Genomic DNA, 24,340 nt, shown 5'->3' with positions numbered 1-24,340 from the left:
TCACATTCATGCAGTGTTGCTTATAGCAATGTCCACATTGAGAGAAAGTCACCATTCTGAAAGACTAAAGGAAGTCAGTGACAACAGCATGAAATATCATATAAATAAGAAAGTCATTGTTTTTGTAAGAGATAGTGCTCAATTACATTCATATTATGTCATTATCCTTAAAATTTCTTATAAAATTTAAAATGTTGATAATATTTTTATTATTTGATCCATTCTAACAAGGAAACACACAGTAGAATCTCCTTGGAGGTATATAATTTTGACATACTCTGGCATACTTTACATCAAAATGTGGAGTAAACTTGACAAAGTAACTTTCTTAAAGACTCAATATTCTATTGAACAGTACTGAACAGTAAGTGACTGGAATAGTGTAACGCAGAAATGACTTTCCTGAGTTCAGAAATCGTAACATACATACACCGGCGGCCGCTGTGGTCGAGCAGTTCTAGGTGCAGTCTTGAACCGTGTGACTGCTACGGTGTCAGGTTCGAATTCTGCCTCGGGCATGGATGTGTGTGATGTCCTTAGGTTAGCTAGGTTGTTCTAAGTTCTAGGGGACTGATCACCTCAGAAGTTAAGTCCCATAGTGCTCAGAGCCATTTGAACCATACATTCATTTCCTTCGTCAAGTTAAAGACTAAAGATCTGAATGGGTGTTTGTCAGACACTGTTTCATTCATTTTTGTTACTAGTACATCATAGAATGATAATAAGGAAATGAGAACAGATCTCAATAAATATAGCTTTTACATCCGCTCCTCCTTATTCTTGCCGCATGTCGATACAGAACTTATCGTTTCCTATCAGCATAAGATAACATGTGTTTGGTATTTCAATAGTTTTTAAATTTCATTCGGCGGCTTTTATAGAGTGAAGACCAACAGGTACGGTAGTGGACACAAATTGTTTCCTTAAACCAATGAAGGGGAATGGCAGGATGTTTATCTAAAAAACAGCGCAGCTAATTTGCTTCCATGAACTTCTATTACCCAAGCCTGCGCTTTGTTTGTAGCGATGTCACGCTCAATGGGATTCAGATTTTAATTCACATTCCTCTTCCCTCGCCACCTCCTGAAAAGTGGAGAACAGCGCTGTAGGACCAGGACACACTTGAATTAAGTGGCTTCACTAAAAGAGAGAGAAGCAACATTGTTCCAGCTTTATTATGCTCTATTTATATGACAATGATGGTATTTCTCCACTGCGCCAATTGTCTTTACCTTCATAGAGGAACATTTTTCTATTGAAAATAATATCACCACTACAGGCAGTAACCATGACTATAACAGTACAAGTACCTTTTTGAGATCTCGAGAAAATCTTTAAAAAGTCCTCCCAAAATGGCAGGGAGCGCCTTGTGAAGTGGTTTTAAGCTGGAGCCAGTAGAAATTACAAGCAGTTATTTAACGATTTTTCGAATCCAATGGTCAGCACTGACACAATCGGAAAATATACAATTATAAAAACACACAATCATCAACAAACGTAATCCTCAGCCATTTACAAACATAATATCACTATATTTGCAAGAAACTCGAATAGACGCGCGAGATTAGCGGAGCGGTCTAGGGTGCTGCAGTCATAGACTGTGCGGCTGGTCCCGGTGGAGGTTCGAGTCCTCCCTCGGGCATGGGTGTGTGTGTTTGTCCTTAGGATAATTTAGATTAGTAGTGTGTATGCCTATCAGTTAAGTCCCATAAGATTTCACACACATTTTTTGGAAACTAGAATAATAAATAGTCACCATCAAATATATTTACTTTAAAATTGAATACCGATTGGCTCTAATATCTATATGCATGAGGCTGGTGCCAGAATAGGTCTTAATTTATGTTACATGTATTTTTCAAAAGAGTCTGAAGTCTAAATGCTAGAAATGGTTACTGTTCGCAAAGAGTCCTGAAAATTCTTAATAAGCAAGATCCTTTACACTTCGGAAGAAATCCTTTTGGATCTTTCTTTTATTGCCTGCTCTATTCTCCAGCCAAAAGGCTGTTCTTGTTGGTTCTTTCTATGCTTACTGTCTTTATGAAATACTTTCGAGAAATATAAATTTTTTCAGAGTTCTTAACAGATATGCCATGTCCTAGAAAATGGAATTAGTTCTGCTGAATTTTGCGAAGGAAACAAACATACCTTAGAAAATTTTGAACTAGTAAAAAGTTAATTACCGAATTAGCGAAAAAATAATAGCTACAGTTCTGTAAAGCTCTCTAAGAGTTCTGTAGAAAACCCTAATGACAATCCGTTGTGTAGATAATTGTTCATAAGGTAACTGTGATAATGAGATATCCGTTTCGTCTGTCATGTGAAGTTGACAGCCGACTTTCGAGAAATATACATTTTTTTTCAGGTTTCTTGTTAGATATGCCATAGTTCTACAGTTCTCTGTAAAAATGTGTGACGGTTCTGTACGACTTTATGAAAGAAAGTTAGTGATCACAATTCTGAATAGCTGAACGTCAACTAAGTTCGAAACCGATATTCGAGAAGTTGTTTCGGTGTCCTTTATAGATATGCTATAGTTCTGAAGTTCTCTATGCTAAATTTGAATATTTCTACAGAATTTCTGCACTAGTAACTGGGAGAATATAAATGTTGTACAAAGTTATTTGCCTATTTTCGAAAATAAAATTGTGATCACATTTCTGAACACCTCTCCAAGATTTCTACAGGAAATCTTAATGACTTTTTTCTGTGCAGGTAATGATTTATGAGATAAATGCAAAGTGAGGGACCATTTTTCACTACAGCAACTATACGAAATCGCACTAGAGTTCTGATAACAGTTCCGATCACTGTTCTGGATAACACCCTAATAGTTTTATTGAAAAACCTAATTTAAGTTCTTGTGAAGGTAATCGTTTATGATTGCAATAATGTGGGACCCACTTCATTAACATGCAGCTTTTCGTTTGGAGACAGAGCTTCGCATCCCTTTGTTATGATCGGTGTATGTAGATACAGGTCAGCACACACAATGTCAACTGTCGCTATGGATACGACTGCTGACAACCACAGCTGTAGCTCTTATTTATGAAGAGCCTTGGTGTAGCTTACAGCATTTCCATATCCAGAGTGTCTGTACTATTTATAAGAAACACATAAGCTGCGTCAGCGAAACACACACACACATGAAAACAGTAATTGTTAATTTAAGATATTAATTGGAATTACACAATTATGGCTCCATACGTGAGGATTGAATGAGATGCAAACCTTGACAGACTGAACAAAACATTACTTTTGCTTCACTATCTTTTGGGTTTTACTCTTTCATTACAACTCCATGCAAACAAATGCATAAGATAAAATGAAGAGCTGTAAAGAAGATACTACTTTTGACAAATCTTTCGGTTTGTGTAGTTTACAAAATCAAGTGTCTCCAAGCAGGTCTTAACAATGCAGACATCACTCACTCGAACATGTGACTAATGATGTTATAAATTACGAATGACCTATGCAAAATCTCCTTAGTATAAATTGATATTAACATGTGCAAGGGCACATACTTCTTAATCTAAAGCGAAACTACTTTATGTCACTGGCATCTGACATGGTAAATTAACTACCAGAGTTAAATATTCAGTTTTCACGGAGATAATCAGCAGTTTTTATTAGTAAATGTTGGATATTTTTGCAACGGGGTCATGTGTATAATCTTTTATATTGATGAGTGAGCACTGCTCAGTTACAGATCACAACAAAAACACTGTGACATGTAGCTCATAAAAGACTTTCTACATTTTGTGCTACATTTTTCATAATAATTCTACAACAAAAGTATTACGATCACATTTTAAAAATCCATCAGTCAATGTAGGTTACAATTATATTTTAATAATGTGTGTACAACCAGTGTTCAGGGCAAACCGTGTTACCATTATCATCTGGTACTGATGACAGTTTCATAACTGACCTCATTTCAGCTCAGTTCAACTCAGCCAATATACAGCACAGAGATAATGTTACTGGCAAGATAAAAGGCATATGTTGGATTCACAAGCCAACTCTTGTTAGAAAGCGTCCACATGCACTTGCTAAGCTCGCAGAGGACTTCATCTTATATGGTGGATTTGTAGTATTAGCTCTAAACGTCTGCCTAAATATTCAATCCACCCTTGCAGTCAAATATGCTATCTCGCTACCTATTCCCGAGCTCAAAGCATGCTATTAAATATGCAAGACCGCAAGCAATAATTGCGTGAACCGTTTCCTAATATTTGTAACTTACCAGTAGCTCCTTTTGCGTCTGTCTTTCAACTGACAGAAGTTTTCATATGCAACTTCCTGATCTGTAGCTGTGTCTTTCAATTTATTTTCTGGAACGATTGCAAACTTCAGTTATCACTACTTTCTGAAGCTTCTCTTCAGTGGATCTTATTTCCGTACTTACTTAATTGTTCCCTACCGCTTTCGATGCTGACAAGAAAAGGAATCACTTTTGCGATTCGTTGTGTTTGTTAGAGTGGAGATAGTCGATACGTGTTGAAAAATCGTTTGAGACCATCTTCCAATCCTTAACTTCAACTTCATTTCCATCCTCTTCATGCCTATACATTCACATTCCGATATATATATGACATCAACACTCAATAATTATCCACTAGTTTTATTTATTGAAGGCTTCACGATGTTGGTGTAATGGTATCCGTTGCTGGAATTTAATGGTCTGCAGGGGAGCTGGGTTTGTTTATGAGCACTAGAACCACTTTTGAAGATCTCACATTGTGTAACTCTTTGAGCTGTTTCTTTTGTGGCGGCGTTCGTAGCGACAAACAATTCGCTGTAGAAACGGCTTACGAAGTCACCGCCACACTTTTAATAGCGCGCCGACCGGTCCGCAGGAACAGTGAACAGAAAGATGAAAACCCAAATACTCTGATTAAATAAAAGTCGGTACTTATCTTTATTAACGAAGATACAGAAACACAGTAGTGAACTCCGTGTCTACAGAAATCTGTCTAGTTCGAGTCGGAGCGGCTAGGTCAACGTCGGCTGACGACAAACAACAACTCTGCTGCGATGAACACACAACTGACTAGCAAGTACACAATTCGGTGGCGAGTATACAACTGAGCGGCGAATACAGAACTGTCCTAGCGCTCGCGACTCCAGCGCTTCAAGAAACCAGAAGCCAGCGGTGGCGCGCGCAGACTTGCAGCGATTCCCTGTCTCGCTGGCGCTGCTTATGTGGACGGCGTCCGGACTTTGATGCTGCCAACCTTTTGGCAGCGGGCTCGGATGTCATTACTGGCTAGGATATAACAGTTTCTTGTTGTAAACAATAGAGTACATAACCCTCTCTTTCCCAATTATCTTACATTGTGAATCATTAAATCACCTCGACTGATATCTCTGGTGAAGCATCAATAATCAGTACTCTTGTTATTGGATCGAAACTGAAAATGATGCTGCCAGTAAACGTCCTTGAACTGCTATAATTTTGTTTTGTAATTCCTCAAAGACAAAACGTTAATAACCCTCTAGCTTTTCCTGAGAAGAACATCTAACATACGCTCTTGAGGTTTTTATTAACCCACACACAAACCCATATCCATAATGATGGGTACCATAGAATGCAAATTGGAATACAGTAGGTTGTAGCTGCCCGCTGCCTCCACAGGTGGAAGGGATGAAGCCATCAGTCTAGTGTGTGTGTCATATCTTGCCCTGCACTTCATCTAAGCTGCGCCTCTTAACATAGTCAGCCTGTTTGGTATGGTCAGTTACGGTTCATCTAACGTGGTGTACTCGTGTTGTATAGTGTTTTACATATGATGCAAATGCTCTGTCTGGTGCTGTTGACATCTCTAGCCATGGGAATATACAAAATGTTTCTCCTAGACCCATAGACACCTATCAGAGCCATTTATAAAATTGGTTGATATTTTTATTTAGTTCTGGGATTGTAATCTGACGTAAATCTTTATCGTACAACAGTAACTTAATCATCCTAAACAATCATTTTGATAAATAATGCAGACATTTTATACATGGACATACTGATTTTACACCTCTATTGTCAGTATCATTAAACGTTTATGATAAATAATACAAACAATTAAGATGTGGAAATAACTTTGTGACATTCGGTTTGAGAATTCCAGAAACCAACTATAGGGGGTACATACTGATTGATCCTTTTTAACAGATGTGTGTGTGTGCGTGTGTGCTAGCGCGCGCGCGCGCGTCCGTGTGTGTGTGTGTGTGTGTGTGTGTGTGTGTGTGTGTGTGTGTGTGTGTGTATGTTTGTGTGTGAGCGATGGTGATGAAGCTGTATTAGCTTGCCGCTCACAGAACATTCCACTAATCTTCCGGTGCTGCATCTAGGCAACCTGTATGTGTATTGTCATGGGTACGGTACTAAATGTGATACCACTAGAAGCCAAACAGCTACATCACTACATCATCTGAATGTTCAAGATACACAATCGTCAGCTGTAAACAAACAACAGATATTAGAATGTCTTCATAGCAACATGTCGTCAAAGATCATACAGTGACTATGTCATCAGACAGTGTTGATTACCTAGTACAATGGATTGCAATATTTTTGTAGCAAAGTAATAATTATTATATCATCTCGACCAGCAAGTTGAAAATAATCTTTCATTACTAACTGAGATACGAATTTTTCGATACGTTGCTGTGGAATTGTGCTTGATTTGTTATGACGAATTCATCTTCAACATTTGTGACAGTACAGTGTGATCCACTTGATATGTCAAAAAAGTGAAACACTATATACAAGAACCCATGCAAATTTATTGCTGGTTAACGGTACATACATGTGAAGGATAGTCTGAAGTTTGTGTCGTAGTATGTGTTACAGCACGCAACATGTCCGGAATCGAGAATGCGACACATATCATACCTAGTGTTCATGTTGAACCACGTGGAGTGATTTGATGAAAGGCTAGTTGAGTTTCCCTCCTTAGATCGACCAGATGTTGTGGTATTTTTGCAGCACTGTTGTCTTGACGCACCCTCACACAAGATATCTGTAAACGTTTGGTCGGTGCTGTTAGGAGGCCATGGGATAGGTCCAACACGGGCGCATAAGCGGTCATAGAATATGTGCTTCAATTTTTCCCGCACTATGAGAGTTCAGTATGGTGAAGTTTCGTCCTGTTGATAGAGAATTGTGTCCAGCATCCCGTATTGCTGTAACTGAGGGACCACATATGCTCGATCGTTTCAGTTTGTATAGTGTGTTTCTGATATCTGGTTTTTGCACGATGACCAGTGCGCTGTTGGCTTTCCTCCCAGAGCATGGTCACTCATTATTAACTGTCTTCGTTTTGATGTACGTTACAGAAAATTTCTCAGGCATAGACAGATAAAGTTATAAATACGAATTTATACATTTCTGACACTGAAATGGAACACCTAGTATTTCTTACATATTCTGGAAACTCTACACATTGTTTACTGGAAAATACGTTAGATATTTGAAGTGTGAGTGCTTAAACTGTTGGCGAATAGTTGTAGGTTATAAGCGAAGCACGTACTGCTTCGAGAGACGTGTGGCAAACACATCAACATTTCCTCATGTCTCCCTCTACTGCCACAGTGGTTATAACAATGCAGACCCTTGTGTGTCGTTATGGAAATGAGCTTAATTAGCATTCTATGCGATAGCACCTATGCATTTAATTTCGAGGAACGATTGTAGTGGAATGCAACGGGAGGTAATTGAAAACTGTTGTCCACGCTTGAATGTAGATGAGTCTTCGTTATGTTTGCTCTCGTGTAATCAGACATTATCGAAACCCTGATCTGAAGCATTGCTCAAAGCTTTTTTAGTGCAAATTAAACAAGAAGAAATACTGGACGGCCTAAATTATAAAAAAAACTGAAGTTTTTGTCCTAAATTAAACGAGAAGAAATATTGGATGAATGAAATTATTGCAAAACAACTATCATCCTTGTGGCTGATATTTTAGGCCTGCTTTTACAGCTTGAGGTGTACAAATGTAGCGAGAGTTTGTACAAAATATATGTGTGAAGGTTTCAGACACACACACACACACACACACACACACACATACACACACACACACACACACACACACACACATATTCGCCTTGATAACGACTGTTGATTCATCTGCATTTCGTTTTCACAAAAATTTTAACCAGATATTAAAGAAAATTTGTCAGTGTTATGCCATGAAATATGACTCGGTATGTCTTTTACGCACAGCATGACCACGCACGCATTTCAGCAGCCATAGTTCGGTCGAAGCTCTTTTCACCTGCAGTTTCAAATAAAATACGAGGGTTGGAACTTTAATAGTACAACTATTTATTTACAACTCGTACAAGGTAGATACGTGTTTCAAAGTTTTACGGACTTTCAAAGTAGTCACCAGTATTGTGTTTAGTCCGTTGCCAGCGATGTGGAAGTCGTAGGATACTCTTATCAGTGCCAGTTGTGTTGACAGTTCGAGCGGCGCGGCTTATTGCCCGACGAATTTGTAAAAGTTCTGAGGCGAATGCCGTGAAGTGTTTCCTTCAGTTTAGAAATCGAGTTGAACTCACGAGGGCTTAAGCCAGAGGAGTGCAGTAGGTGGTACAGCACATAGCAGCCTCATCAGTCAAACAAATCAGTAACAGCTTGCACTGTACGTGCTTGAGCATTGTCCTGAAAAATGATGGCCAGGTCCCGCAGAAAGTGTCATCACTTCTGTCTCTAAGCTGGTCGTAGATTGTGTTCTAAATGTGAACAGCACAGAGACAGAAGTGATGACACTTTCTGCAGGACCTGGCCATCATTTTCTGTCTCTAAGCTGATCGGAGTTTGTGTTCCAAAAATGAATAACATAGAGAAGATGGGAAGAGGCAGCAGCGTGGACACACTGATCACTGATGGACTGGAAGCTGTGGCTGCAGAGGACGTCAGACTTCCAGTCGTACCCCGCCATAGGGCCTTCGTTCTCGTCGAAATGTCCCCCGGGAAACACCCAGAAGGGTACGCGTCCACTTCCTGAGGCTCATACCAGTATGTTGAAGGTGTCAGCTGCTGTGGCGTGGGCGGGTTCAGCTCCATCCGTAGGAAGACAGGAGGCGGAGGAGGCGAAGGTTCTGCTTCCATGGGGTCGTCCCGCGGTGTCGTGATGACACCCGCTGGTGGCTGCTGTGGCCGCACTGGCTTCGGGATCCGTGAATCTCGAGGAAGAGATTCAGAAGGATCACCATGCACATGTGTTGTTGTTGTGGTCTTCAGTACTGAGACTGGTTGATGCAGCTCTTCATGCTAATCTATCCTGTGCAAGCTCCTTCATCTCCCAGTACCTACTGCAACCTACATCCTTCTGAATCTGCCTAATGTATTCATCTCTTGGTCTCCCTCTACGATTTTTGCCCTACACGCTGCTCTCCAATGCTAAATTTGTGATCCCTTGATGCCTCAGGACATGTCCTACCAATCGATCCCTTCTTCTAGTCAAGTTGTGCCAAAAACTTCTCTTCTCCCCAATCCTATTCAATACCTCCTCATTAGTTACGTGATCTACCCACCTAATCTTCAGCATTCTTTTGTAGCACCACATTTCGAAAGCTTCTATTCTCTTCTTGTCCAAACTATTTATCGTCCATGTTTCACTTCCACACTCGGCTACAATCCATACAAATACTTTGAGAAACGACTTCCTGCACTTAAATCTTCAGAAACGCTTTCCTTGCCGTTGCCAGTCTAACATTTTACATCCTCTCTACGTCGACCATCATCAGTTATTTTGCTCCCCAAATAGCAAAACTCTTTTACTACTTTAAGTGTCTCATTTCCTAATCTAATTCCCTCAGCATCACCCGACTTAATACCACTCCATCCATTATCCTCGTTTTGCTTTTCTTGATGTTCATCTTATATCCTCCTTTCAAGGCACTGTCCATTCTGTTCAACTGCTCTTCCAAGTCCTTCGCTGTCTCTGACGGAATTACAATGTCATCAGCGAAACTCAAAGTTTTTTATTTCTTCTCTATGGATTTTAATACCTATTCCGAATTTTTCTTTTGTTTCCTTTACTATTGCTCAATATACAGATTGAATAACATCAGGGAGATGCTACAACCCTGTCTCACTCCCTTCCCAACTACTGCTTCCCTTTCATGCCCCTCGACTCTTATAACTGCCATCTGGTTTCTGTACAAATTGTAAATAGCCTTTCGCTCCCTGTATTTTACCCCTGCCACTTTCAGAATTTGAAAGAGAGTATTCCAGTCAACATTGTCAAAAGCTTTCTCTAAGTCTACAAATGCTAGAAACGTAGATATGCCTTTCCTTAATCTTTCTTCTAAGATAAGTCTTAAGGTCAGTATTGCCTCACATGTTCCAACATTTCTACGGAATCCAAACTGATCTTCCCCGATGTCGACTTCTACCAGTTTTTCCATTCGTCTGTAAAGAATTCGCGTTAGTATTTTGCAGGTGTAACTTATTAAACTGATAGTTCGGTAATTTTCGTATCTGTCTACACCTGCTTTCTTTAGGATTGGAATTATTATATTCTTCTTGAAGTCTGAGGGTATTTCGCCGGTCTCGTACATCTTGCTCACCAGATGGTAGTGTTTTGTCAGGACTGGCTCTCCCAAGGCCGTCAGTAGTTCTAATGGAATGTTGTCTATTCCCGGGGCCTTGTTTCGACTCAGGTCTTTCAGTGTTCTGTCAAACTCTTCACGCAGTATCCTATCTCCCATTTCATCTTTATCTACATCCTCTTCCATTTCTGTAATATTGTCATCAAGTACATCGACCTTGTATAGACCCTCTATATACTCCTTCCACCTCTCTGCTTTCCCCTCTTTGCTTAGAACTGGGTTTCCATCTGAGCTCTTGATATTCATACAAGTGGCTCTCTTTTCTCCAAAGGTCTCTCTAATTCTCCTTTAGGCTGTATCTATCGTACCCCTAGTGAGATAAGACTCCACATCCTTACCTTTGTCGTCTAGCCATTCCTGCTTAGCCATTTTGCACTTCCTGTCGATCTCATTTTTGAGACATTTGTATTCCTTTTTGCGTACTTCATTTACTGCAATTTTATATTTTCTCCTTTCATCAGTTAAATTCAATTTTTCTTCTGTTACCCAAGGATTTATACTAGTCCTCGTCTTTTTACCTACTTGATCCTCTGCTGCCTTCACTACTTCATCCCTCAGAGCTACCCATTCGTCTTCTACTATATTTCTTTCCCCCACTCCTGTCAATTGTTCCCTTATGCTGCCGCTGAAACTCTGTACAACCTCTGGTTTAGTCAGTTTATCCAGGTCCCATCTCCTTAAATTCCCACCCTTTTGCAACATCTTCAGTTTTAATCTACAGTTCATAACCAATAGATTGTGGTCATAGTCCACATCTGCCCCTGGAAATGTCCTACAATTTAAAACCTGGTTCCTAAATCTCTGTCTTACCATTATATAATCTATCTGATACCTTTTAGTATCTCCAGGATTCTGCCATGTATACAACCTTCTTTTATGATTCTTGAACCAAGTGTTAGCTATGATTAAGTTATGCTCTGTGCAATATTCCACCAGGCGGCTTCCTCTTTAATTTCTTAGCCCCAATCCATATTCACCTACTATGTTTCCTTCTCTCCCTTTTCCTACTGTCGAATTCCAGTCACCCATGACTATTAAATTTTTTTCTCCCTTCACTACCTGAATAATTTCTTTTATCTCATCATACATTTGATCAATTTCTTCGTCATTTGCAGATCTAGTTGGCATATAAACTTGTACTACTGTAGTAGGCATGGACTTTGTGTCTATCTTGGCCACAATAATGCGTTCACTATGCTGTTGGTAGTAGCTTACCCGCACTCCTACGTTTTTATTAATCATTAAACCTATTCCTGCATTACCCCTATTTGATTTTGTATTTATAACCCTGTATTTACCTGACCAAAAGTCTTGTTCCTCCTGCCAACCAACTTCACTAATCCCCTCTATATCTTTTAACCTATCCATTTCCCTTTTCAAATTTTCTAACCTACCTGCCCGATTAACGGATCTGACATTCCACCCTCCGATCCGTAGAATGCCAGTTTTCTTTCTCCTGATAACGACGTCCTCTTGAGTAGTCCCCGCCCGGAGATCCGAATGGGGGACTACTTTACCTCCGGAATATTTTACCCAAGAGAACGCCATCATCATTTAACCATACAGTAAAGCTGCATGCCCTCGGGAAAAATTACGGCTGTAGTTTCCCCTTTCTTTCAGCCGTTCGCAGTACCACAACAGCAAGGCCGTTTTAGTTAATGTTACAAGGCCAGATCAGTCAATCATCCAGACTGTTGCCCCTGCAACTACTGAAAAGGCTGCTGCCCCTCTTCAGGAACCACACGTTTGTCTGGCCTCTCAACAGATACCCCTCCGTTGCGGTTGCACCTACGGTACGGCTATCTGTATCGTTGAGGCACGCAAGCCTCCGCACCAACGGCAAGGTCCATGGTTCATGGGGGGACATGCACATGACAGTGGCGAATCTGACTGATGTCGGTGCTGCAATCCGTTTGCGCCTGAAATAAGATATATGCATGCTCCAGGTCAATGAAGAATCTTGTCTCGCGGCCACCGTTTACTGCCTTAAAAAGCCCTGAAAAACACAATATCATGATGCTTGAAGCCATACTTGCGGCCTTCCCTCGGCGCCGGATGCTGAGGAGGGTGGAGCAGTGTCCGATGGTGGCGGCCGTGAAGCAATTCCGCCGGCGATGGTCCTTCTCGTGAATGCGAACGATAGGAGGCGAGAAACAGTTGCAATGCTTGAGCCCTGGTGTGTGCAGTGCGATGTTTGGCCATCTGCTGATGGAAGGTTCTGATAAAACGTTCCACTTCGCCGTTGGACTTTGGATGGAACGGTGCGCTAGTTAGATGTTGTATGGCATTGCGTTCACAGAATGTTTCTGTTGTGTACATAGTTCCGCGTAGTCAGCGCGTACACAACTTTCCCACTAGAGCGCGCCCCGATAAGCACAACAGCGCATGTGCAGTGCTCCTCTGTCTCTGCACTACGAGATGGCGCTATCTTAGAGACGGACCAAATTCTGCTTCCGCCGATCCGCTTATTAATATGTAACGCAGCCAACGAGACTGCTGCTAATGTAGAACCTTTTCTCATCGCGGATCACACTCGCGCAGTGATACCTGAACGCTCGAGGTATTATAACGAGAGTACAGACCTCCGATTAGTCAGTCTGCATTAGTCGGCATTAGTCTGCATCAGTCTGCTTTAGTCTGCGTTAGCCTATAGTCAAGTTTCAGTCTGCGCCTAATAAGATTATCATATTCCTGTGCATAGCCATGAAGAGAAATGTATAGACACTTTGTCAAGTATCAGAGATATGTGAGAATAAGATTAACGTACCAAGACCAAAGGAATTTCAGATTGTCAATTGTAAATAGCATCCAGAACCAAGTTAAGTTATTTCTATGCATTTTATTATTTTAATAAATGTGTGTGAAAATTAATCAAGTTCTGTTTAAAGTTGGTCACTGTCAATCTGCTACTCTAAGCGTGCAAGTGGCATTTCTATCGTCTGATCTAGCGGCAGAAGATAAACACGCCACGATAAGACCACGAGACATATTGCTGACACTCGCCTACTTCGTTAGAGCGACAAGTCAAAAAATCTGTTGGTGTGTGTACCGAAGGTCTTACAGTACGCACACCACAATTTCAAATTCATTTGACTTGAACTGAGGATCGTTTTCCGACACTATGGCTTCAGACAAACCTTCGAGGCAAAAAACAGAGTGCCACGCCTGAACTGTACTACACAACGTTGTCGTTGTCGAGTTCATTGGCTCAACAGGAAACTTGCTATAAGAGTCTACCACAGTCAACTATAGAACGTTCAAAAAGGACCCGCAAAGTCTACGCACACAAGTTGCAAATGTGATTGTGACTTAGGCCAAGCAGAGAAATTTTATGGCGGAGCGGAGTGATTTTCTGAACATGAGTAACACTGTGGCGTCATCTGTTCTATTTGTGTGTCCATACCCCGCGAGGTACAATGTCGATGGGCTAGCTGTATCGTACGAACAATACCCCAGTGTCCTCGGTGAAGTAACTACAATACTTCTTTTTTGCAAAGCTTTTGGGATCAATACACCTCTCTGTCCACTGTCAGTTTGAACAAGAATCGCACCTTGCTGTACAGTGAGGCTAAGCTGACGTGCAAAGTACTGGCACACTACAGAGTTCTTTATGCTATGCAAAGGGCAAGGGCAAGATGTGCGAAGGTATTTTAGCAAAATATTCACATCTGAATCAGCTTAAGTGGCCTGTAAAATTTTCCTATAGTTCAGACGAAAGGATTGAAGCAATTCAGAATCTTGAACATCGATGTGACAACAAGATGCATCAGATGCGTCAAAGTCTGTATCAGAGCCAATCGGAAGACGTGAAAGTGCTTTCGTAATACCATGTTGAGCTGTCGTACGATACACAACAGAGCCCATCTTTGCAATTTAGGGCAGTTCGTACAGGAACCGGCTTCATCGGAGGAAAAAAGGACTGGAATGGCTTGTGATCCGTTGCTAAGTAGAATTTACTGCCATACAAATAGTTGTGGAATTTGGTGATATCGTACACCATAGCCAACGCCTCTTTTTCCATCTGCGACTAGTTACCCTGAGCTCTGGACAACAGTTTTGATGGAAAGCAATAGGCCTTTTTTTTATCACAAAATCTATTCGAACGCACTGCACCGATTCCGTAAGAAAAAGCTTCAGCTTGCAACGCAACCGATTTGTCAGGATCAAAGTAAAAGCAAGCATCGATCGCTGAGCAATACATCTTTAATGTTTGGAAAAGTTTCTTGGCACTCATCTGTCCAAACAAAGCGGTCGTTCTTGTGACGCAAGCGATGCAACGGAGCTGTGATTTGTGCAGCGTTCGGTATCAACCGAATATAATAGTTCATTTTCCCTAAGTCTGACTGCAATACTGTGAAATTGCGAGGAACTGGCAGGTCAGGTATGGCTAACAAATGTGACTGAAGAGAATGCACACGTTGACTCTTTATGACATGACCAAGATACTCGAACTCCGGTTTAAAAAAGTCACACTTGCCCGGTTTACATTTTAGCTTTACATCAGATAGCACACGAAACAAAGCACGCTAATTTGTCACGTGTTCTTCTGGTGTACGACCTGCTACGACAATATCGTCCAAATGGCTTGAACAGTTAGACAGTTAAGCATTCAGCTGTTCCAAATACTATTTGAAAATGGAGGGTGCGGAAGCACTACCAAAAGGAAAACGCAAATATTTAAACAAGTACAAATGAGTGTTCATAACACACACGGTTTGAAATTCCTCATCTAGTGGTATTTGAGGATATGCGTCGCGGAAATCGATTTTTGGAAAGAAGCGAACAGTGCCTAATCTGTCCATGAGATCCTCTGGGTGTGGCAATGGAAAGTATCAATCACAATTTGTGGGTTGACTGTAGATTTAAAATCAACACAAAGGCGAATGTGACCTGAAGGTTTGGGGAGCAAAACCAGTGGAATTGCCCACTGACTAGTTTGTATGAGCGCAATAGCACCACTATCTTGCAATTCCTTAAGTTCAGTAGCCACATTGTCCCGTATTGCATTGGGAACAGTTGTGTCCCAGCAAAATTACGGTTGAGCATTGTCTTTCATGATAATATGTGGAACAAAGTTGTTAGCCTTGCCTAAACCGTCAGAAAAGAGTTCAGGGATTTGTCTCAGGAAGCGAGCTACACTGTCGTTGGCACTGAATGCAGTCACTGACAACACATTGTACTAAATTTGAAATCCAGACAAATAAAACGAATCAAGGCCAAATTTGTTGCTACAATCTCGTGATTGTAGTACAGTGAAATTCACATACGTGGGAGGCAAAGTACTTTTTCTGAGAATGGGAAAGTCTCGTCCATTATAAGCCGCCAAGTGCGTGCTAGTTTTAGACTGGCATGGGGAGCCTAACAGTTCATATGAGTCACGATTTAGCAATGCAACAGAGGCACCCGTGTCCAACCGAAATTTCACACGTTTTCCACTAAAATGCAAATGAACGAAAAGTTTGTCTGTCTGGAGTATCACTGAAGAAACTGTTTGCTTGCTAGTTTTGCTAATGCCTGCAGCAAGCTTTGAGTACACTGCATTGATTACACGGGCCTTGTGACCAGATTTTTTTGAGTGGGAAAAATTTATATGTTTCTTCCACAGCTAACATACGGATTGTACATGACCTTTTTTGCCACAAGCGTAACACTGTGCTTGTCTGGACAGGCAATCTTGGCGTTGTGCCGTTAATAGCACCGAGGGCATGACTTAATTCTATTCACTGATCTAGTCGCCTGTTTAGAGAATTGCTTACGCAGCTTTGCGCGTGGGTGCTGTTGCTGCCTAATGGGTCGGTTGTGAGCGAGGGCCGACTCAACCCATCAAATTGGTGGCTGCTCAAATGGTACCTGAACCGTTCTGATCTAGAATTTGCACAACGTGATGGAATGATTGATCTGATTGTTTCAAAATCTGTTCTATAAGGTTGACATCAGTTACATTGTACATGATCGCATCACGCAATATAACATCTGAATATAAAGCACCACAAGCACATTTTGATTTGCATTTCACTGTCATAGCCTCAAATCTGTTACCCACTCGCGATAAGTTTGTTCTGACCTTTTCTAGGTGCCACCACATTCACTTCTTGCTCGTAATATTTATTTAGAGAACCGACAATCTGGTCATTGGAAAGTTCACTCGGAGTGGCGTTAGGGAACAATTTCTGAATGAGGCGAGAAACTGCACTTCCTACCATTGACAAAAAGTAATTTAATTTCTCGGTACCTGGTACTTTGTGAACAGTGATATGGGCTTCATAATGTTGCAGCCACTTGAGCCATTCTTTTTCGTTAGTCTGGTGAAAGGCAGAATGGGACGTGGAGCTACAGTTGCTGCATGTTGGCCGGTAACTGCTGTACCGTGTTTAGAAGGGTAGCAATCTGCTGTGTCTGAAACTGAAACATCTGTGTTGCATCTATCGCTTGCAGCTGAGGCGCCTGAGCAGGGGTTGGGGGAGGTAGGTTGCTCATTTTCGAAGCAAGCGATAAAAATAAGCACACAAGCAAAGAAAATTTCAGCAGTGTCCACCTGAAAATACTGAAAAGGAAAAATACTGTAAGAGACACTGTAAAAATATGTAAACATACCCTTGCAAACAAAGACAAGGTGGAATTAAGCGCCAGCAAAACACAAAAGCCCAAGACAAAACTAAACAGAGACAATTTGTGGTAGCTGGTGGCTCTGGATTCGAAGCGTTAATAGGTTGTTGCTATGTTATTGCTTCTATGTCGTCGGCACCATGTTTTTCGGACATCTTAGTCGCCATGTTATTGTGTCTAGGAATCCTGCATTCTCGGTTCGCTAGACAAAGAAACAAACAACTCGTATTAATGAGTTTTATTACAACACAGCAAGTACAAATACTTAACTTAAATAGATGTGCTGCAAGTAAAAGGTGACATACAAAGTAATTAGTCTTCTTCAGAATGTACCAACACAAGTCTGTGCTAAGTAGAGATTGCTAATGATAGAGGCTACGATGCGTCAGCTAACGAAGTGGCTAACGTTGAAGCTGCTATTGAAGTGCGCTGCCACCAGTCTGGCGTAGCTCTTACGTCGTCTACACCTAAGGGCCCCTGTTGTCGCGTTGTTGTCATGGAGGGAGCTCGGTCAGCGTACGATTTGCGGACCTCTTCTCACGGCCGTGTCCTCTCTGTCGTTCCCGAAGGGCGTACCGGCGCTGGCTTTAAAACGAAACACATAATGCCCTCTCCTACTGCAATGACATTTTCCAGCAGGAAGGGCAGAATCGTTCTATAGCGGCTTGAGGAACATGAAAGTTAACTAACGTTTTCCTGACCTCAGTCCGATGAAACGCATCCGGGACGCTTTCTGGCTACAGCTCAGTACGGACAAACAATGTGTGTGAATTCCTAAGGGACCAAACTGCTAAGGTCATCGGTCCCTAGACTTACACACTACTTAAACTAACCTATGCTAAGAACAAGACACACACCCATGCCCGAGGGAGGACTCGAACTTCAGGCGGGAGGGACTACGCAGTCCGTCACAGGACACCTCAAACCGCGGGGCCACTACGCGCGGCCAACCGGCCCGCAAGTTACGGGAATTGCTTGACGTTCATGTACACGTCTGGTGCTACATGCCTTCGGCAATTTAACAAGGATTTTTATTGAATTTTCTCATTCTGAGAAGACCGAAGGAGCGATCAGTTTTTACCTGCTAAAAACATTTAACAGCCAAGATTGCATAAACAATTCTTTATTTAAAGCAACCGGTGTCAACAGTCTTTGCTATCATCTTCAGGTCTTAAAAAATACTTTTATGAAACGTGTTCATTCTACGTTCTATCTCACGCCAAGATCTCACATGGATAAAAATCAGTACGTTATAAAAGGTTTGTCATAACAAAAATATTTAAAAAGGTAAAGCACCTTGAGTAAATGGCCATGTCCATATAGGCCTATATATACCGCTCACAAATGACTCTTGCGTCACAAAACAAGGTAAACGGTAGCACATGTGTTTACATAAGCTACACATATTCTAAATATTGAAAATCCACCTCAAACGGCGTATAGGGTATACCGTTTAAGATTGATTTTCAAAGTTTAGAGTATATCTAGCTTATGTAAGCAGATGTGCTACTGTGAACTGCGTTTTCGTGACGTAACAATTACTGGACATGGCCATTTGCACCAGGAGCTTGACATTTTTGAAAATTTTAGTTATGACAAAGTTTTTATAATGTGCAGATTTATGTGTACGTACATGAGAACTTGGCGTGAGGTCTAACGTCGAATGAATACGTTTCATAAGAAAAATATTTTTATGCCTTAAGATGACAGCAAAATCTGTCGAAACCGGTTGTTTTAAATCAAGAAATATTTATGCAATCTTCGCTACTGATTCTTCTCGTTATCAAGAATCTGAACTACTGCCAAATCAGAATCGCCTCTGTACTGTGTTTCATATGTGGAGCCGAACAAACTTACAAGGCGTAGGTCAAAATACGTTATCTCGTCTATGGGTAAGCGCTAGTACCAGGATATAACTACCGACGAAATAGGACAACCCTTGCAATAATATGTTTTAAGATGGGGTTTCGGAAATTAGTCACATGTAAGATTAAATCTGGCACACAAGGAGAATTTTCAATGAAACTTGGCAATATAGTCATAAATGTACAAATCCCTGATGATTTACCGCAGTGATAACAAAATAATTTCTGTCGGATTGACATAGTCAAGATGGTGCCAAATATTATTGACCTTGGACGCTAATGACCACTGTAATTGTGCGCCCTAAAACCACAAAAAAATTTATTTACCTCCTAACAGCCATAAGGCAGCACACAAAAGCAGTGACTCTAACGTCATGATTTATTTAGAAGAATTTATCACCGTCTATTGTCCGTGGATAGTGGTCCTTGCTCGACTCACCAATACAGCATCAGGAGATCACTACCAGCACGAAGACATCAGGCCGGATAAGCAGCTGCGAAAGAAGTGAGGTCAGCATCTCGGTGGCGAGGACCTGCGTCAGATCTGCTGACGCGAAGCAAACAGTGGCAGCGAAGTCAGGTGTAGGCTGGTCCTGGTCACGCTATGGATATCAATGCGGTGACCAGCTAGCATTTTGCAGCAGAGGTGGTGCAAGAGGCTCACAGATGCGGACTGAGAGCCAAGGAACTAGAAAGGCGTCCGGTAGTTGGTTGATTTCAGGCAGCAGAAGACTTCCTGCTAGAAGGCACTAGTTTACCTCCTGGCAGCATCAGCACTAAACACAGCCTGTAGATCTGCGGCCAGTGGAAATAATGTCTAGTTTTAGTTGAGAAATGATGACCCACTCCGGGTCGACAGCTGGTGTAGAATCCTTCTGAGTGCCTGCTGCAGTCGACGATAGACACTCCATGTCAGGATCAGTTGGTATTTGTGCCCTGTCGTCCTGCCTATTTAGTTCACATAGACTATCTGCCCCTTTATGTCACATAGACTATTAGACTATGGCAGAGGTGGAGCACCAGCCTCAGGATCGTATAATCCAGGTCCTCACTGGTGTGGTCCGGTCCTGTAGCATGTTGCATCGATGATGTTCCGTCACTGGCAATCGGCGGCAGTGCCTGGTGTGTGGTAGTAGAGCTCACTTCCGAGTCAAAATGGAGGTTTTCGTAGTGATAGCTCAGCACCTTCTAGCTTATACACTCCTGGAAATGGAAAAAAGAACACATTGACACCGGTGTGTCAGACCCACCATACTTGCTCCGGACACGGCGAGAGGGCTGTACAAGCAATGATCACACGCACGGCACAGCGGACACACCAGGAACCGCGGTGTTGGCCGTCGAATGGCGCTAGCTGCGCAGCATTTGTGCACCGCCGCCGTCAGTGTCAGCCAGTTTGCCGTGGCATACGGAGCTCCATCGCAGTCTTTAACACTGGTAGCATGCCGCGGCAGCGTGGACGTGAACCGTATGTGCAGTTGACGGACTTTGAGCGAGGGCGTATAGTGGGCATGTGGGAGGCCGGGTGGACGTACCACCGAATTGCTCAACACGTGGGGCGTGAGGTCTCCACAGTACATCGATGTTGTCGCCAGTGGTCGGCGGAAGGTGCACGTGCCCGTCGACCTGGGACCGGACCGCAGCGACGCACGGACGCACGCCAAGACCGTAGGATCCTACGCAGTGCCGTAGGGGACCGCACCGCCACTTCCCAGCAAATTAGGGACACTGTTGCTCCTGGGGTAACGGCGAGGGACCATTCGCAACCGTCTCCATGTAGCTGGGCTACGGTCCCGCACAACGTTAGGCCGTCTTCCGCTCACGCCCCAACATCGTGCAGCCCGCCTCCAGTGGTGTCGCGACAGGCGTGAATGGAGGGACGAATGGAGACGTGTCGTCTTCAGCGATGAGAGTCGCTTCTGCCTTGGTGTCAATGGTGGTCGTATGCGTGTTTGGCACCGTACAGGTGAGTGCCACAATCAGGACTGCATACGACCGAGGCACACAGGGCCAACACCCGGCATCATGGTGTGGGGAGCGATCTCCTACACTGGCCGTACACCACTGGTGATCGTCGAGGGGACACTGAATAGTGCACGGTACATCCAAACCGTCATCGAACCCATCGTTCTACCATTCCTAGACCGGCAAGGGAACTTGCTGTTCCAACAGGACAATGCACGTCCGCATGTATCCCGTGCCATCCAACGTGCTCTAGAAGGTGTAAGTCAACTACCCTGGCCAGCAAGATCTCCGGATCTGTCCCCCATTGAGCATGTTTGGGACTGGATGAAGCGTCGTATCACGCGGTCTGCACTTCCAGCACGAACGCTGGTCCAACTGAGGCGCCAGGTGGAAATGGCATGGCAAGCCGTTCCCCAGGACTACATCCAGCATCTCTACGATCGTCTCCATGGGAGAATAGCAGCCTGCATTGCTGCGAAAGGTGGATATACACATTGTGCATGCTCTGTTGCCTGTGTCTATGTGCCTGTGGTTCTGTCAGTGTGATCATGTGATGTATCTGACCCCAGGAATGTGTCAATAAAGTTTCCCCTTCCTGGGACAATGAATTCACGGTGTTCTTATTTCAATTTCCAGGAGTGTACATCAGAATATGATGGCCTTCTGGCTTGCCTGGCCACAGATACCGATACCAATTTGGAAAGGTTGTGGTGTTACTCTCCTCTCTTCAGAATATTCTGACCATCAGGTCAGACTGGTATTACTTTTGTAAATCACTTAAGTTCCAATTGCTTTTACGCTAACACAGCCCAGTTTACAGTATTGGATGACTATATACATGTTTGCTAAGAATGACTCACTTTGTCGGTATGTGGTGTTCAGAAGGCTTCCTGGTTTCCCACCATACACAAATATAGGCTGCATAAATGTGACCCTAAGGCATGATGATACTCCAAGTTCAGACGCCCCGACCAATTGAGGTGATAGTTACTGTAATATTGTTGCAGTTGCTGAAACGTCTGCTCCATGTTGGGATGTAAAGTACTGTTCAGAAACGTCAGGTTGTGGGCAGGTAGTGTACCCAAAAGTTTGTTTGACATCTACAGTAGCAGATACGTCTTGTTCGAAATTGTAGCCCGTCTTATCGCTGCATGGGACGAACAGTTGGCCCTAGAATATATCAAGTCGTAGTACATATCAACATAAGCCTACCTAGCAGGTCCAACGTTTTGTATCGTTAAGTCGACCCTGTTCGTAATAATTCACGATAACCACCAGTCGACAGTATATGGAATACGTACCTGCTTTCTGGAAATAGAGTTGCTGTGCTAGAATGTGCCATGGTTATCCGGCTGAACGTGTTCTTTCTAGGAGTAATTCTACTTCACACATCCCTGTGGCAGTCCGGATTACTTGGGACGGCATTGCACAAAATTCATTCAATTGTTAAAATGCTGGACAGATTATGACTTGCCAGTGCTAAACATACGTTCAATTAATTACAACTGGACATACATCATGTTAGGTATGTTGTGAAACAAAGAAAAAAAAGTTACCTGTACTAACAAACAAATTACCAATATTCCAAGCAAAAAGTACATAAAACAAAATTCATCTGTTCCCAGGTCTATATATATGTTCTATACATATAATATATCCATACCTATAATAAAGCAGCAACTTGCAGGGGCCAGTACACAGGAGAGTAAGAAAATATGATGGATCATTATAGCCACAATAGAAGTAGAAAAATTATTTTAAGAATTTTTATCTGTCTGCCTGCCTGTCTGTTTGTCTGTCCGAACGTTTGTACGTGCATCACGCAAAAATTTCTGCACAAAAATGGGATGCAGTTTCCACGGTTATATTGTTGAGGTGTAACTTAAAATATGGTAGATATTTCATCTTGATACGCCACCTAAAAGCAGAGTTTTCTGTACGTACCCAAGGGTTTTCTTTAACTAGGTCAGTATGGGGATATCGGAATCCATAGGACATACAGGGAAACTGTCTTAGGGACACTTAGATGACTTTCTGTGAAAACAATTTTTGCCTTAGTTTTTCGGCAAACGTCAACTGTCCCTGAAAATGAGGAAAATGGCAAAAATTTTTGTGGATGTTGATCAACTCATTTTCATTTCATTATAAAGCAAGAAAAAATCGGGACAACAAAAGTCTTATAAAAGTAAACGAAATAAACCAAGACAGAAATGATAGCATCCGTCAACAGTAGTATTATGGAAATTTTTATCATCATAATAACAATGTTACAGTTGAATCGTTTTATCCATAGACATAGTTAATTCATTCTTCATTCTGGGTGTCTATTATCATCGATACGTTTGATGAGTTGACACTAAAAATCTATTATCACCGATAAGTTTGTCGAGTTGACACTAAAAATCTCTTTCGCACATTTCATAAAAGATTTTCATCGCTTCTTATTGATGTAAGTGTACTGACATATGTCATCCCAAAAACTATCTAACCTTTCTTCAGTTTCTCCTCAACCCAGATGAGCAGGACTGAGAAGATTAACAGAAAGTGAACCGGAGCTTGAAGAGCGCTTAGCATGGCATCGTTCTAAAATAATTGCGTCGTCTCTACCTGAAGAGTTTCTTGTGAACGCGAATCACGTTTGAATGCTAACAGACGCAGTGACACTGCGTCGTGGTCTGTAGAGAGTAACGTAGATCATGAACGTTGCTTGAGTGCAGCGCGACTTCGCTGCTCTGTAGCTCGAAGTGCGGAAACTCGGAAAGCACTTGAAATTCTATTATCCCCTTACTGTAGGCGCCACAACATTTCCCGATCTGTAGATCTTAATTCCGAACGACCGATGGCCGATGACCACACTCATCACGAAATCTCACGTTCTCTTGAAACGCACCGGAAATGAGAAGCTGACCATAGCCGTCATGATATTTCGTGGATATTGGAGACAGATAAGCAGCACAAGCTCCATTTATCTGCTGACTGCACCTGTCACGATATTTCACGGATTTTTGAGACAGATGAGCAGCACGAGTTTCATTTGTCTGCTGCTCGGAATAGCTACCATTACAGGCAGGGGGAAACCATCGTTTGGAACAGGAAATGAGTCGGATAGAGGAGGTGCGACAGACACAGTCCAGAGAGAACCGAATGATGCAGTTAGAGGAAGACCGGCTGCGTTATGCCCTTCTTAGGCAGTCAGTGACGATGGTGGATCGATAGTATACTATCATGAGCAGCTGCCCTGGCTAGAAAAAGAAAAATGTGTATTTGACAATGATTCAGTAACAAAA

The sequence above is a fragment of the Schistocerca serialis genome, chromosome 7 (genome assembly GCF_023864345.2).
Source record: "Schistocerca serialis cubense isolate TAMUIC-IGC-003099 chromosome 7, iqSchSeri2.2, whole genome shotgun sequence".
Classification (NCBI taxonomy): Eukaryota; Metazoa; Arthropoda; class Insecta; order Orthoptera; family Acrididae; genus Schistocerca; species Schistocerca serialis.
Note: the sequence above shows the minus strand (reverse complement) of the source record.